At 52.6% G+C, this 11,067-nt stretch overlaps 1 long non-coding RNA gene across 1 annotated transcript in view; it reads left to right on the plus strand.

The window, feature by feature from the left end:
* The window catches only part of LOC310766422, a 34,537-nt gene extending 24,222 nt beyond the window's left edge, over positions 1–10,315 (plus strand). The window contains exons 3-4 of the long non-coding RNA XR_014550140.1: positions 4,924–5,088; positions 9,721–10,315. This is a non-coding gene — a long non-coding RNA (uncharacterized lncRNA). The remainder of the gene's footprint in view (positions 1–4,923; positions 5,089–9,720) is intronic.
* The last annotated feature ends 752 nt before the right edge of the window (positions 10,316–11,067 follow it).

Consider the following 11,067-nt stretch of genomic DNA (forward strand, 5'->3'; position numbering starts at 1 on the left):
TCGTTGGATCATCTCTGTGAAAGTTGCGAGGCCTTTCAACGTAAGTAGGCCATGTGTCGGAGAAGGCTTTTAGCGCAGAGCACCGACTACAGGAAACATCATTAGGCTTTAAACAACAGTGGCAGAAGGAAACATATATCATTAAGAGTCTGGGGAGACAGAGTTGTCAAAGGATTTAAACTCCTTCCTTGATTGACAGCTTGCTCTACAATTGCTGCCGGTGCAGCAGGGAGCATTGACTGCTTGGTGGAGACAGGGAGGAGAAAGGCCAAACCTTGTGATTTGTTCTAGTGGGAAAGGCATTTGTTGTTGTTGTTGTTATTTAGTCGTTTAGTCGTGTCCGGCTCTTCGTGACCCCCTGGACCAGAGCATGCCAGGCACTCCTGTCTTCCACTGCCTCCCGCAGTTTGGTCAGACTCATGTTCGTAGCTTCGAGAACACTGTCCAACCATCTCGTCCTCTGTCGTCCCATTCTCCTTGTGCCCTCCATCTTTCCCAACATCAGGGTCTTTTCCAGGGAGTCTTCTCTTCTCACGAGGTGGCCAAAGTATTGGAGCCTCAGCTTCAGGATCTGTCCTTCCAGTGAGCACTCAGGGCTGATTTCCTTCAGAATGGATAGGTTGGATCTTCTTGCAGTCCATGGGACTCTCAAGAGTCTCCTCCAGCACCATAATTCAAAAGCATCAATTCTTCGGCGATCAGCCTTCTTTATGGTCCAGCTCTCACTTCCATACATCACTACTGGGAAAACCATAACTTTAACTATACAGACCTAGGCTTGGCAGGTGGGAGGCACATGTGCTAGAGTGATGGAATGCCACCAGGATGAGCATACACCCATATACAGCCCGCGTCTTCAGCGCCTGCATGGGCTGGGTGTCAGGAGCACCTTCTCTGACCTTCCGATCACAGGAACGCAGGAGGAGCAGAGCAGCATTCCCAAGGAATAGGTCCTGGTGCAGTGGACCCACATTTGCTATTGTGGGCACCTCAAAAGGAGCAGAGTAGCGGAAGCAAAGCTGTGGAGGTTTTGTTGCATACCTAATTTATTTCTACTGATTAAACAAATAAAAGAACATAACAAACATGTACGAGACACAGAGAAGAGTTTGGATGTGACATCACGCTTTTTCACTACCCGAAGGAGTCTCCAAGTGGCTAACAATCTCCTTTCCCTTCCTCCCCCACAACAAACACTCTGTGAGGTGAGTGGGGCTGAGAGACTTCAGAGAAGTGTGACTGGCCCAAGGTCACCCAGCAGCTGCATGTGGAGGAGCGGGGACGCGAACCCGGTTCACCAGATTACGAGTCCACTGCTCTTAACCACTACACCATACAGAGCTCTCTCATACTGCCATCTTGTCTCTAGACAGATCGAAGAAAAACCGGCATAGTGCTAGGGACGGAAGTTTGGAAGAGTAGTTCCGCCCCCTCCTTTCTCACAGACAGAAAGTAAAACAAACGTGATCTGGTGATCTTTGCAATAGGAGGGATGAAAATACCAACACAGGAGACAGCTTGAAGAAACGGCTACTAACCCTGATGCTTAGGTCCTCCCTCTGCAGTATGTCTCTGAATGCCAGTAGTTGGAAATCTCAATGTCATGGACTGGTAGGACGCAGGGGAATGGTGGGAGGAACCAGCTAGGGAACCCCCAAGGGGAGAAGGCTCAGAGCCCGGGGATTGGCGGTGGGATGACCATGAGCGGTCAGAGGCAGAAGAGGGAGTAGATGGGGAAGAGGAGATGTCGGAAGCTGAAGAGGTAACAGGGCTTAGTAAGCTGGGGGAGTCTGTAGCAGAGAGTAGTTCAGAATCAGAGGCAGAAGCTGAAGCAAGGCAGGAGGGAAGCCAAGAGGCAGAGACAAATCAGGACTGCTGCTGCTGTTGCTCGACAGAGAGGACTCCTTTTTAAAATTGCTTTTATTTTTTATCTATGTCATTTTAAATTGTTGTTGATATTAATGTTGTATTTTTAGTTTTAGATTTTATGATTTATGTGGAAATTGTTTTCCATTTGGTTGTGTACCTTTTGGTGTGTTTTATTTATTGTTTAGGGGACGCGGGTGGCGCTGTGGGTTAAACCGCAGAGCCTAGGACTTGCCGAGCAGAAGGTCGGCGGTTCGAATCCCCGCGACGGGGTGAGCTCCCGTTGCTCGGTCCCTGCTCCTGCCAACCTAGCAGTTCAAAAGCACATCAAAGTGCAAGTAGATAAATAGGTACCACTCCGGCGGGAAGGTAAACGGCGTTTCCGTGCGCTGCTCTGTTTCGCCAGAAGCGGCTTAGTCATGCTGGCCACATGACCCGGAAGCTGTATGCCGGCTTCCTCGGCCAATAAAGCGAGATGAGCGCCGTAACCCCAGAGTCGGCCACAACTGGACCTAATGGTCAGGGGTCCCTTTACCTTTACCTTTATTTATTGTTTATGACTTTTGTTATGTTGGTAATTATGTAAATCTTGTAATGTTGTAAGGCACCTTGAGCATTGTTTTAACTATGGAAAGGCGGCATACAAATAAAATCATGACGATGATGATGATGATGATGATGATGATGATGATGATGATGGGTGTCTTCCCCTCCTGCTGAGACAAGCTTCCATCCGCTCTGGTCTCCCAGTACCAGAGGAGGCATGAACAGGGCGGAAGAGAAGTTAGCTTCACACAGGCACAGTCTCTGATTGGGAAAAACCCTGGAGGGGAGGAGACATTGACAGTTGTGGATCCATGGGGATCCATGGGGCAAGACCTAATGAGCAGGGATGCTCATTAGGCCTGACACTCCGCCAAGTCTATGCAGATTGTGTTAATAAAGAGCGAACTCCAATTTGCTGGCTTGCTCCTGACACTCAACTGTGGAGAGCGCTGTTGCACCCGTCCTGCGTAGCATTGTGTTTAATGGTTGCATCCCACCCTGGCACTTTAGGGAGAAGGGTTGGTAATAAATCATAATAATCCTCACCCTCAGCTCTAAGTGGCCCTGGTACCCTGGACCCACCGTGCTTCTGAAGCTGGCGCCTGTGAGCAATTTCCTCTTCCGACTCAGAGATCGTCCTTTCACCTGTTGTAGAAGGAGGATCTCCTCCAGAGGTCATGACACTCTCTCCCAGGAAAATCTGGCTCCTGCTCTCCTTTCACGCTGGTGGGAATGCCTTGGGAGTACGGTACAGAGAATAAAGAGAAAGTTGCAGAGAGTCCCGGACTAAAAAGAAAAAGCCTCTGGGTCCATAATGCAGAAAATGCAGCTTGTGGGTCACAGAGCTGCCAAGCACCCCCCCCCAATATGGCTGATGCAGCTCTTGAATCTGCTGCTGGAAGGGAGTGGAGGGGGGGGGGAACACAGCCCAAACTGAGAGTGACACTAATTGTTAGGCAACCTCCAGAAAGTCTCATGTACATCGGCAAATTAGCCAGGTACCATTTTCTTCTCTGCGCACTGTTGCATAACGTTTCCAGGAAGAGGTATGGGGAGGGATGCCTAATTTAGGAATATCTCCAACCAGAGCTCTTGTTAGAGAACTTCCCCTGCTCATGGCAACAGTCAAGGGAGAGAATGTTCATTCTTCAGCAGCCTGAACGGCAGGATCCGAGCTATAGCAGAGTCTGCAAACTTTATTTTGCCCCATATAATGAGTAATTAATTTGCCGAATTCAGCGGCACAAATTATGACGTCGTCACTGAGAGAAATGGGAAATCAAGAAAGAGAGAAATTCACAGAGGATTGAACACGATTGATGACTGTGATGATTAAATGGACCATCCATGTACAGAGGGGGTTAGAGCTTAGCTCGCCATTTTCTGGGGATAAACAAGAGAGGAGTGTTGGATGCCTTAACACACTGCTAATGAGCTCCCAGCAGATTCAGGACAGAGCAAAGAAATGTATTTTACAGTTAAATTATGGAGTTTTTTTCTGCAAGAAGCAGTGATGGCCACCAACTTGGATGGCTTTAAAAGAGGATTAGACAAATTCATGCAGGAGAGCCATGAAGCCTGTGTTCCACCTCCACTGTCAGAGGCTGGGAATCTCAAGTGTGGAGAGTTCTGTTGCCATAGGCATCTGCTTAGCCACTGTGAGAATAGGATGCTGGACTAGAATCATAGCATTGTCAAGTTGGAAGGGACCCCAAGGGCCATCTAGTCCAACCCCGGCAATGCAGGAATCTCAACTAAAGTATCCAAGACAGATGGCCATCCAATCTCTGCTAAAAAGTCCCCAAGGAAGGAAATTCCACCAGCTCCATTAGTCCGTTCTGCTGTGACTCTCAGAAAGTTCTTCCTGATGTTTCGTCGGAATCTCCTATGGCTTGAAGCCATAGGTTTGAGTCCTGCCTCCAGAACAAGAAAGGGGATATAGTCGTACCTTGGAAGTCGAACGGAATCCGTTCCGGAAGTCTGTTTGACTGCCAAAACATTCGGAAACCAAGGCGCGGCTTCCGATTGGCTGCAGGAAGGTCCTGCAGCCAATCGGAAGCCGTAGAAGCTGCGTCGGACATTCAGATTCCAAAGAATGTTCGCAAAGTGGAACAGTCACTCCTGGGTTTGCGGTGTTCAGGAGCCAAAATGTTTGGCTGGCAAGGCATTTGACTTCCGAGGTACTACTGTATACAGCGGTTTGTTTCAAATTTGCATTTTGACCCATAATGAATGTCCAAAATCTGCAAGGCCAAAATGCATTGGGCTTGTATATAAATAAAATCCTATACAGCATTTTGAGATTTTTCGCCTTCCCTTTTGGGGAGTAGATGAGCCACTGGCCTGATCCAGAAGTCTCTTCTTACGTCCTTATGTCCAGCAGCATGTGTATGGAAGCAATGCTGGGCAATTTGCTCTATCTTCCACGTGACAACCCTATTCTAGTAGTCTGCATGTATCCCTTTTGTTAACAATCCCTATTGTTAAGGCATTGCTGTCCTGTCTGCACAGGATGATTTCTCCATTTGCACCAGTATGTTCCATCGACAGACAAAGGCTGAAGTTGCAGAAAGCATCTGGAGATGTTGCACAGAGAAGTTACGGCTGCTTGCATTTACAGCTCATTTCGCCTCTGTCTTCCATGGTATGCCTTGGACGATGTGTGTTATGTACTGAGTTGAATAAAGAGCATGAAATCACTTTGCGACTCTGAGTATATTTCACTGGCGACGAAGGTGGGATCCCGCTGAGCTGACTGCCACACTCAGCACCGCAGCACCGCCACCTGCCGCACCACTGCCTCGCACTGTGTATCCAGGCTTCAGCTCCAGGACACAAGGAACTCAGAATGGCAACCGACAGCAGCTTCTCGCCGTTCAACCCAGCATCTGGAGACTGGGAAGCGTACGCCTCCCGTTTCACCTTCCTCCTAGAAGCCAAAGGGGTCACCGATGAAGAAGACGCCAAGAAGAGGGCAATATTCTTCAGCGTCTGCGGAGAGGAGATGTTTGAAATCGCCCGGGCTCTCCTTGCACCTGAAGACGTTGCTACTGTTCCATATAAAACAATAATGGAACAGCTGAAGGGGCACTTTTCGCCACAGCCCTCAGTGGTGGCTCGTTGAAATGCCTTCTACGCAAAGCGGCAAGCCCCTGGGGAAACCATAACTGGGTTTGTGACCTCTCTCCGCCAAGCTGCCCGGTTCTGCAACTTCTCAGAGCTGGAGAACATGCTTTGTGACCGCCTCGTCGGTGGCCTGAAGGATGAGAAGCTGCAACGACGCCTCTACGCTAAAAAGAACCTAACGTTCCAGGTCGCTCTGGAGGAGGCCCTGGCAACGGAAGCTGCTGAGAGGTCGACGCAAGAGGCACGGCTGAGCCAGCCGTCCCAACCGAGGGTCCACCACGAAGACCTCACCGACGACTCAGGATCCAACAGGGAGGAGGTGCACCGAGTACAGCAGCGCACTCAAGCAGCCCACATACCACAGCTGCCTCGACGAGAAGGAGGGAACTGAGCAAGCTGTGGAGAAAGTCACGAGAGGAGGACCTGCCGTTTCCGCAACGCAGAGTGCAGGCAGTGCAGAAAATTGGGACACATCGCCCGGGTGTGTCGGGCTCGGCCCACCCGACGCCTGGCATCAGATGACCAATCCAAGAGCCCCAGATCCCGGGGCCCAACGCACCAAGGCAACTCGACGGAGCTCACGGACTTCCAGGTATACCAGTTGCCCCACCCCAACGTAGAGAAAATTTATGTAGAGGTACAGATAGAGGGGGCCCCATGCCGCATGGAGCTTGACACGGGTTCAACTCTATCCATAATCTCGGCAAGGACCTTAAGGAAACTGTGTCCTATTGGGGGTCCCAAACTCAGGCCGGCCCCATTCACCCTCCGGGACTTCCAGAAACGTAAGGTCCCCACAATGGGGGTGGGGACCTTCAGGGTGCAATACCGAGGCCGGACGCGGCAACTGGACTTGCTTGTGGTCAAGGGCCCCTACATTAGCTTACTGGGATTGGCATGGTTTGGACCACTGGGGCTAGCCGTCACCGGGGTAAACCACACCAGCTTACGCCATATGCAAGGAGTTTCCGGGGGGGTTTCGATGGGAAATTGGGACAGTATACGGGCCCCCCCATTGCTCTACAGCTTGACCCCACAGTACGACCGGTCAGGCTCAAGGCCCGCCGGGTCCCGTTCGCCCTGAAACCCCGTATAGACGAGGAATTGGACCGGCTCGTGGAGCAAGGAGTGCTGGAGCCGGTGCCTAATGCCCCCTGGGAAACCCCAATCGTCACACCCGTCAAGCCTAATGGTTCGGTCCGCATCTGCGCAGACTACAAATGTACCTTAAACAAGGCCCTCACAGCCCATGCATACCCAGTGCCAGTGGTCAGCCATGTCCTTGCCACCCTGGCTGGGTCGAAAATTTTTGGCAAGCTGGACTTGGCCCAAGCATATCAACAGCTGCCAGTAGATGAGGCCACAGCAGAGGCACAGACGATTGTGACGCACAGAGGAGCGTTCAGGGTAAAGCGGCTGCAATTCGGTGTCAGCGTGGCACCAGGCATATTCCAGAATCTAATGGACTCTCTCCTTAAAGGGATTCCTGGCGTCACCCCCTTCTTCGATGATGTGTTGATTGCCGGGCCCACACCAGAGGAGTTTGAAGACTGCCTCCGCACCGTTCTGCACCGTTTCCAGACAGCGGTTCTCAAGGTGAAGCGGGAAAAATGTCTACTAGGAGTGCCTCAGCTGGACTTTCTGGGATTTATGGTGGACGCAGAAGGGGTCCACCCGACTGGGGACAAGGTACGGGCCATTTGTGATGCCCCAGCGCCCAAGAACAAGACTGAACTTCAGGCCTTCTTGGGACTATTGAACTTTTACCATTCCTTCCTTCCCCACAAGGCGGCGGTAGCGGGACCCCTACACAGACTCCTGGATAAGCGGGCCCCTTGGGTGTGGGGCCAGTGCCAGGAGGCCGCATTCCAGGCAGTCAAGGACTTGCTTGTCTGAAACTCGGTCTTGGCACACTTCGACGAGAGGCTGCCGGTGGTGCTAGCATGCGACACCTCACCCTATGGCATTGGCGCTGTCCTGGGACACCAACTCCCGGATGGAAGAGAGGTACCGGTGGCATACTTTTCCCAGACGCTCAACGCAACCGAGCGGAACTACTCACAAATCGACAAGGAGGGTCTGGCAATCGTGAAGGGAGTAAAAAAATTCCATGATTTCTTGTACGGGTGGCCCTTCACCGTGGTGACTGACCACAAGCCATTGCTTGGCTTGTTTGCCCCCGAAAAGCAGACCCCCAAGTGCTGTCTCCTCGCGTCCTCAGGTGGTCAATTTTCCTTGCCAGCTATCAGTATGCACTGATTCACCGCCCTGGGAAGGTGATGGGCCATGCGGACGCCCTCAGCAGGCTACCACTACCGGAAACAGGCCCCGACCCAGCACCTGCACAAGAGGTTATGAGCCTGGAGCTGCTTCCCGATCACCCCATTCAGGCACAAGAAGTTGCACACCATTCCAAGAAAGATAGGGTCATCTCCCGGGTCCTGGACTGGGTGTGGAGGGGATGGCCCAGCAGCAGCCCCGGGCCAGAATTCGCCAGCTACACAACCCGCAAACATGAACTGTCGGCCCACAAGGGGTGCCTGTTATGGGGAAGCAGGGTCGTTGTTCCCCAGACCCTCCGCAAAAGGATCCTCACAGCCCTACACGAGACACACCCAGGGGTAGTAAGAATGAAGGCCCTTGCCAGGAGTTATGTGTGGTGGCCGGGGATCGACGGAGAGATAGAGGCCTGGGTCAAACACTGCCAGCCCTGCCAAGAATCCCGCCCAGATCCCCCAAGGGCCCCAGTCCAGTCCTGGGAGTCCGCCCGAGCACCATGGTCACGCCTGCATGTGGACTTCGCTGTTTTCAGGGGAAAACATTCTTCATAGTGGTGGACTCCTACATCAAATGGCTGGAAGTCGCACTGGTACCGTCCACTTCAACGTCCGCAGCCATCCGGGTACTACGCAGGCTGTTTGCAACCCACGGGCTCCCGGACACTCTCGTCTCAGACAACGGGACTGCATTTACGTCAGGAGAATTCCAAACCTTCACAGCGCAGAACGCCATCCGCCACATCCGTTCGGCGCCATTCCACCCTGCCACCAATGGCCAAGCAGAACGCATGGTGCGGACCACCAAGGACACCCTTCGCCGCATGACGCAAGGGGATTGGGAGTACCGCCTTGCCACATTCCTTCTAGCACAGCACAGCACCCCCAGCTCAACGACTGGCCAGAGCCCCGCTGAACTACTAATGGGTCGGTGCCTTGCAATCAGATTGGACCGCCTTCACCCCGATAGAGCTCAGGATGAGGTAGTGGTGGGGGAAGGCAGGAACCCCCGGACCTTCGAGGCCCAGGACCCAGTGTATGCAAAGAATTTTGGGGCAGGCCCTGCATGGGTACCCGCCACAGTCATCAGGGTCACTGGCCCCATGTCGTACGAGGTGCTAACAGATGGGGGGCAATGCTGGCGCCGCCACTGCGACCAGATACGGCGACGATTCCCGGGTGAAAACCAGGAGGAGGAGGACAGGTCAGAGGAGTCCCAAGGGAACAGTGGGGCAGTGAGGCCCATAGAGCAGCAGGGGCAAGCAGGAGAGGCAGAATCAGTAAATACAGAGAGGACCCGTGAGGCCGAAAGGACACTGGAACCAGAACCACGACTGAGCGAGCCGGTTGCGCCAGACCATACAGCCCTATCACAGCCAGCATCCTTGGAACACGAGCCAGAACCTGAACCCCGGACCAGGGAACACCCCAGGCCGCAACGCACACGTAGGCCGCCGGCGTACCTTGAGGACTATGAATGCGACCTCCCGGGCAGGACTGGAACTTAGAGGGGAGGGGTGTTATGTACTGAGTTGAATAGGATCCAAACTGCAGCAGTCTGATTGGTCCTAGAACAATAGGATCCAAAAGGCAGCAGTCTGATTGGTCCTAGAACAATAGGATTCAGAATGCAGCAGTCTGATTGGTCCTAGAACAATGCAGCAGTATGATTGGTCGGCAGGAACCACCCAATCATGCTGCAGATAGAAGTGAATCCACAACCTGATTGGCTTACAGTAGAATTCCGGAATTAGCCAATCATGTGCAGCCCATTGTGTAAATAATGTATATAAAGCAGATACCTTGAGGGGACATTCATTCATTCCTCCTCACCACTATGAGCTGAATAAAGAGCATGAAATCACTTTGCGATTCTGAGTATATTTCAATGTGTGTTGTAAATTAGGAGCCTTCTTATGCATGGAGAAGGAGCTCAGAGACCTGCAAAGAGACATCGCTCATGCGGCAGTTACATGAAGAAGATGCGCCACAGGTACCTCCAGACTTTCCTAATTAGCTTTTCGGCAAGGACTGCTGCTTCTGTAGTTCCAAAGCAAGGAAACTGTAGAGCCAAATGCCTGAGAAAGATGCAGATGCAGAACTGAAGGAAAGCTTATTTATTATATTTTAATTGCCTCATTCCCCCATGGGGCTCATATACTGCTGTCTTCCCCTGAGGAGGAGCCCAAGGTTATTCAGCACGGTGAATGGGAAGAGATCTGAACCCCTGTCTCCCCAGTCCTAGACAAATGCTCCAGCCGCTGAACCACATCTAGACACGTACAACTGTGTTCGTAATTAAGCTTTGTGATATTAAGGATGCGCTTCACGGGTCTGCCAACAACTGAGAAGACGAGGAGGAGGAGGGTGGATGTGATGGCCTGGGATTCGGACTCGGATGCTGAACCTGAGGGATCCCAGCCTGCACAGGATTCCCTGCCTCCAGAACCAGCTGAGCCAGGGCTGGGGCATGAGCCTGAAGGGTCCTCACCTGTGCTGGATCCTCAGGTGCAGGCATCAGTTGAGTCTGCTCTGGCTTCTGAGGTGATGGAAGACCCATTGCCTGCAGGTGCTCCACTCTCAGCCCCGTCAGGGGAAGAGGAGGTTGCCTCTGGGTCCCGTAACCCTCCAGCCTCTCCTGAGCTGCAGAGGCTCAGGACAGAGAGGTGGAGGGAACTAAGTTCCCACAGGAGGAGTGCTCGCCTCCAGGCCAGGAGAGGTGAGTCACCAGAGGGTCGGGGCTGCCCTATGCCTTGGGGCAGATAAAAGCCAGCCAGCCCCAGTCCCAAGTTGTGGGAGCAATATTGTTGGTTGCTAGTTCCTGCCTGTACCCTGTCCTGCTTTCCTGCCTGAGCTCCTGACCTGCCCTGGCTCCCTGCTCGCATGCCTGTTCCGTACTTCACCCGACTCCCTGCCCTGCACCCAGCTTCAGCTACTACGGACTGCCTCCACATTGCACCTTTGACCATGGACCGGACTTGGACCTCGCTTCTTGGGTACCCCACGGGACCAGCACAGTGGAAGAGGAACTTCAGACCAGGAGTGCCAAGCACTTGAAAAGGAGGACGATGGATAAGAAGGAGAGGAGGATGAGATGTCAGAAGAGGGCCTGGCTGGCAGGACTGGCCCTCTGCTCTGATTTAAGTTCTTGCACCTCTAGGGTGTACCATTTAGTCAGTTCTCAGAGATGGTTTGCTCTTACGTAGCAGTGGGACGCGGGTGGCGCTGTGGGTAAAACCTCAGCGCCTAGGAC

Source organism: Podarcis filfolensis (genome assembly GCF_964270895.1).
Source record: "Podarcis filfolensis genome assembly, chromosome: 1".
NCBI classification, from domain to species: Eukaryota; Metazoa; Chordata; class Lepidosauria; order Squamata; family Lacertidae; genus Podarcis; species Podarcis filfolensis.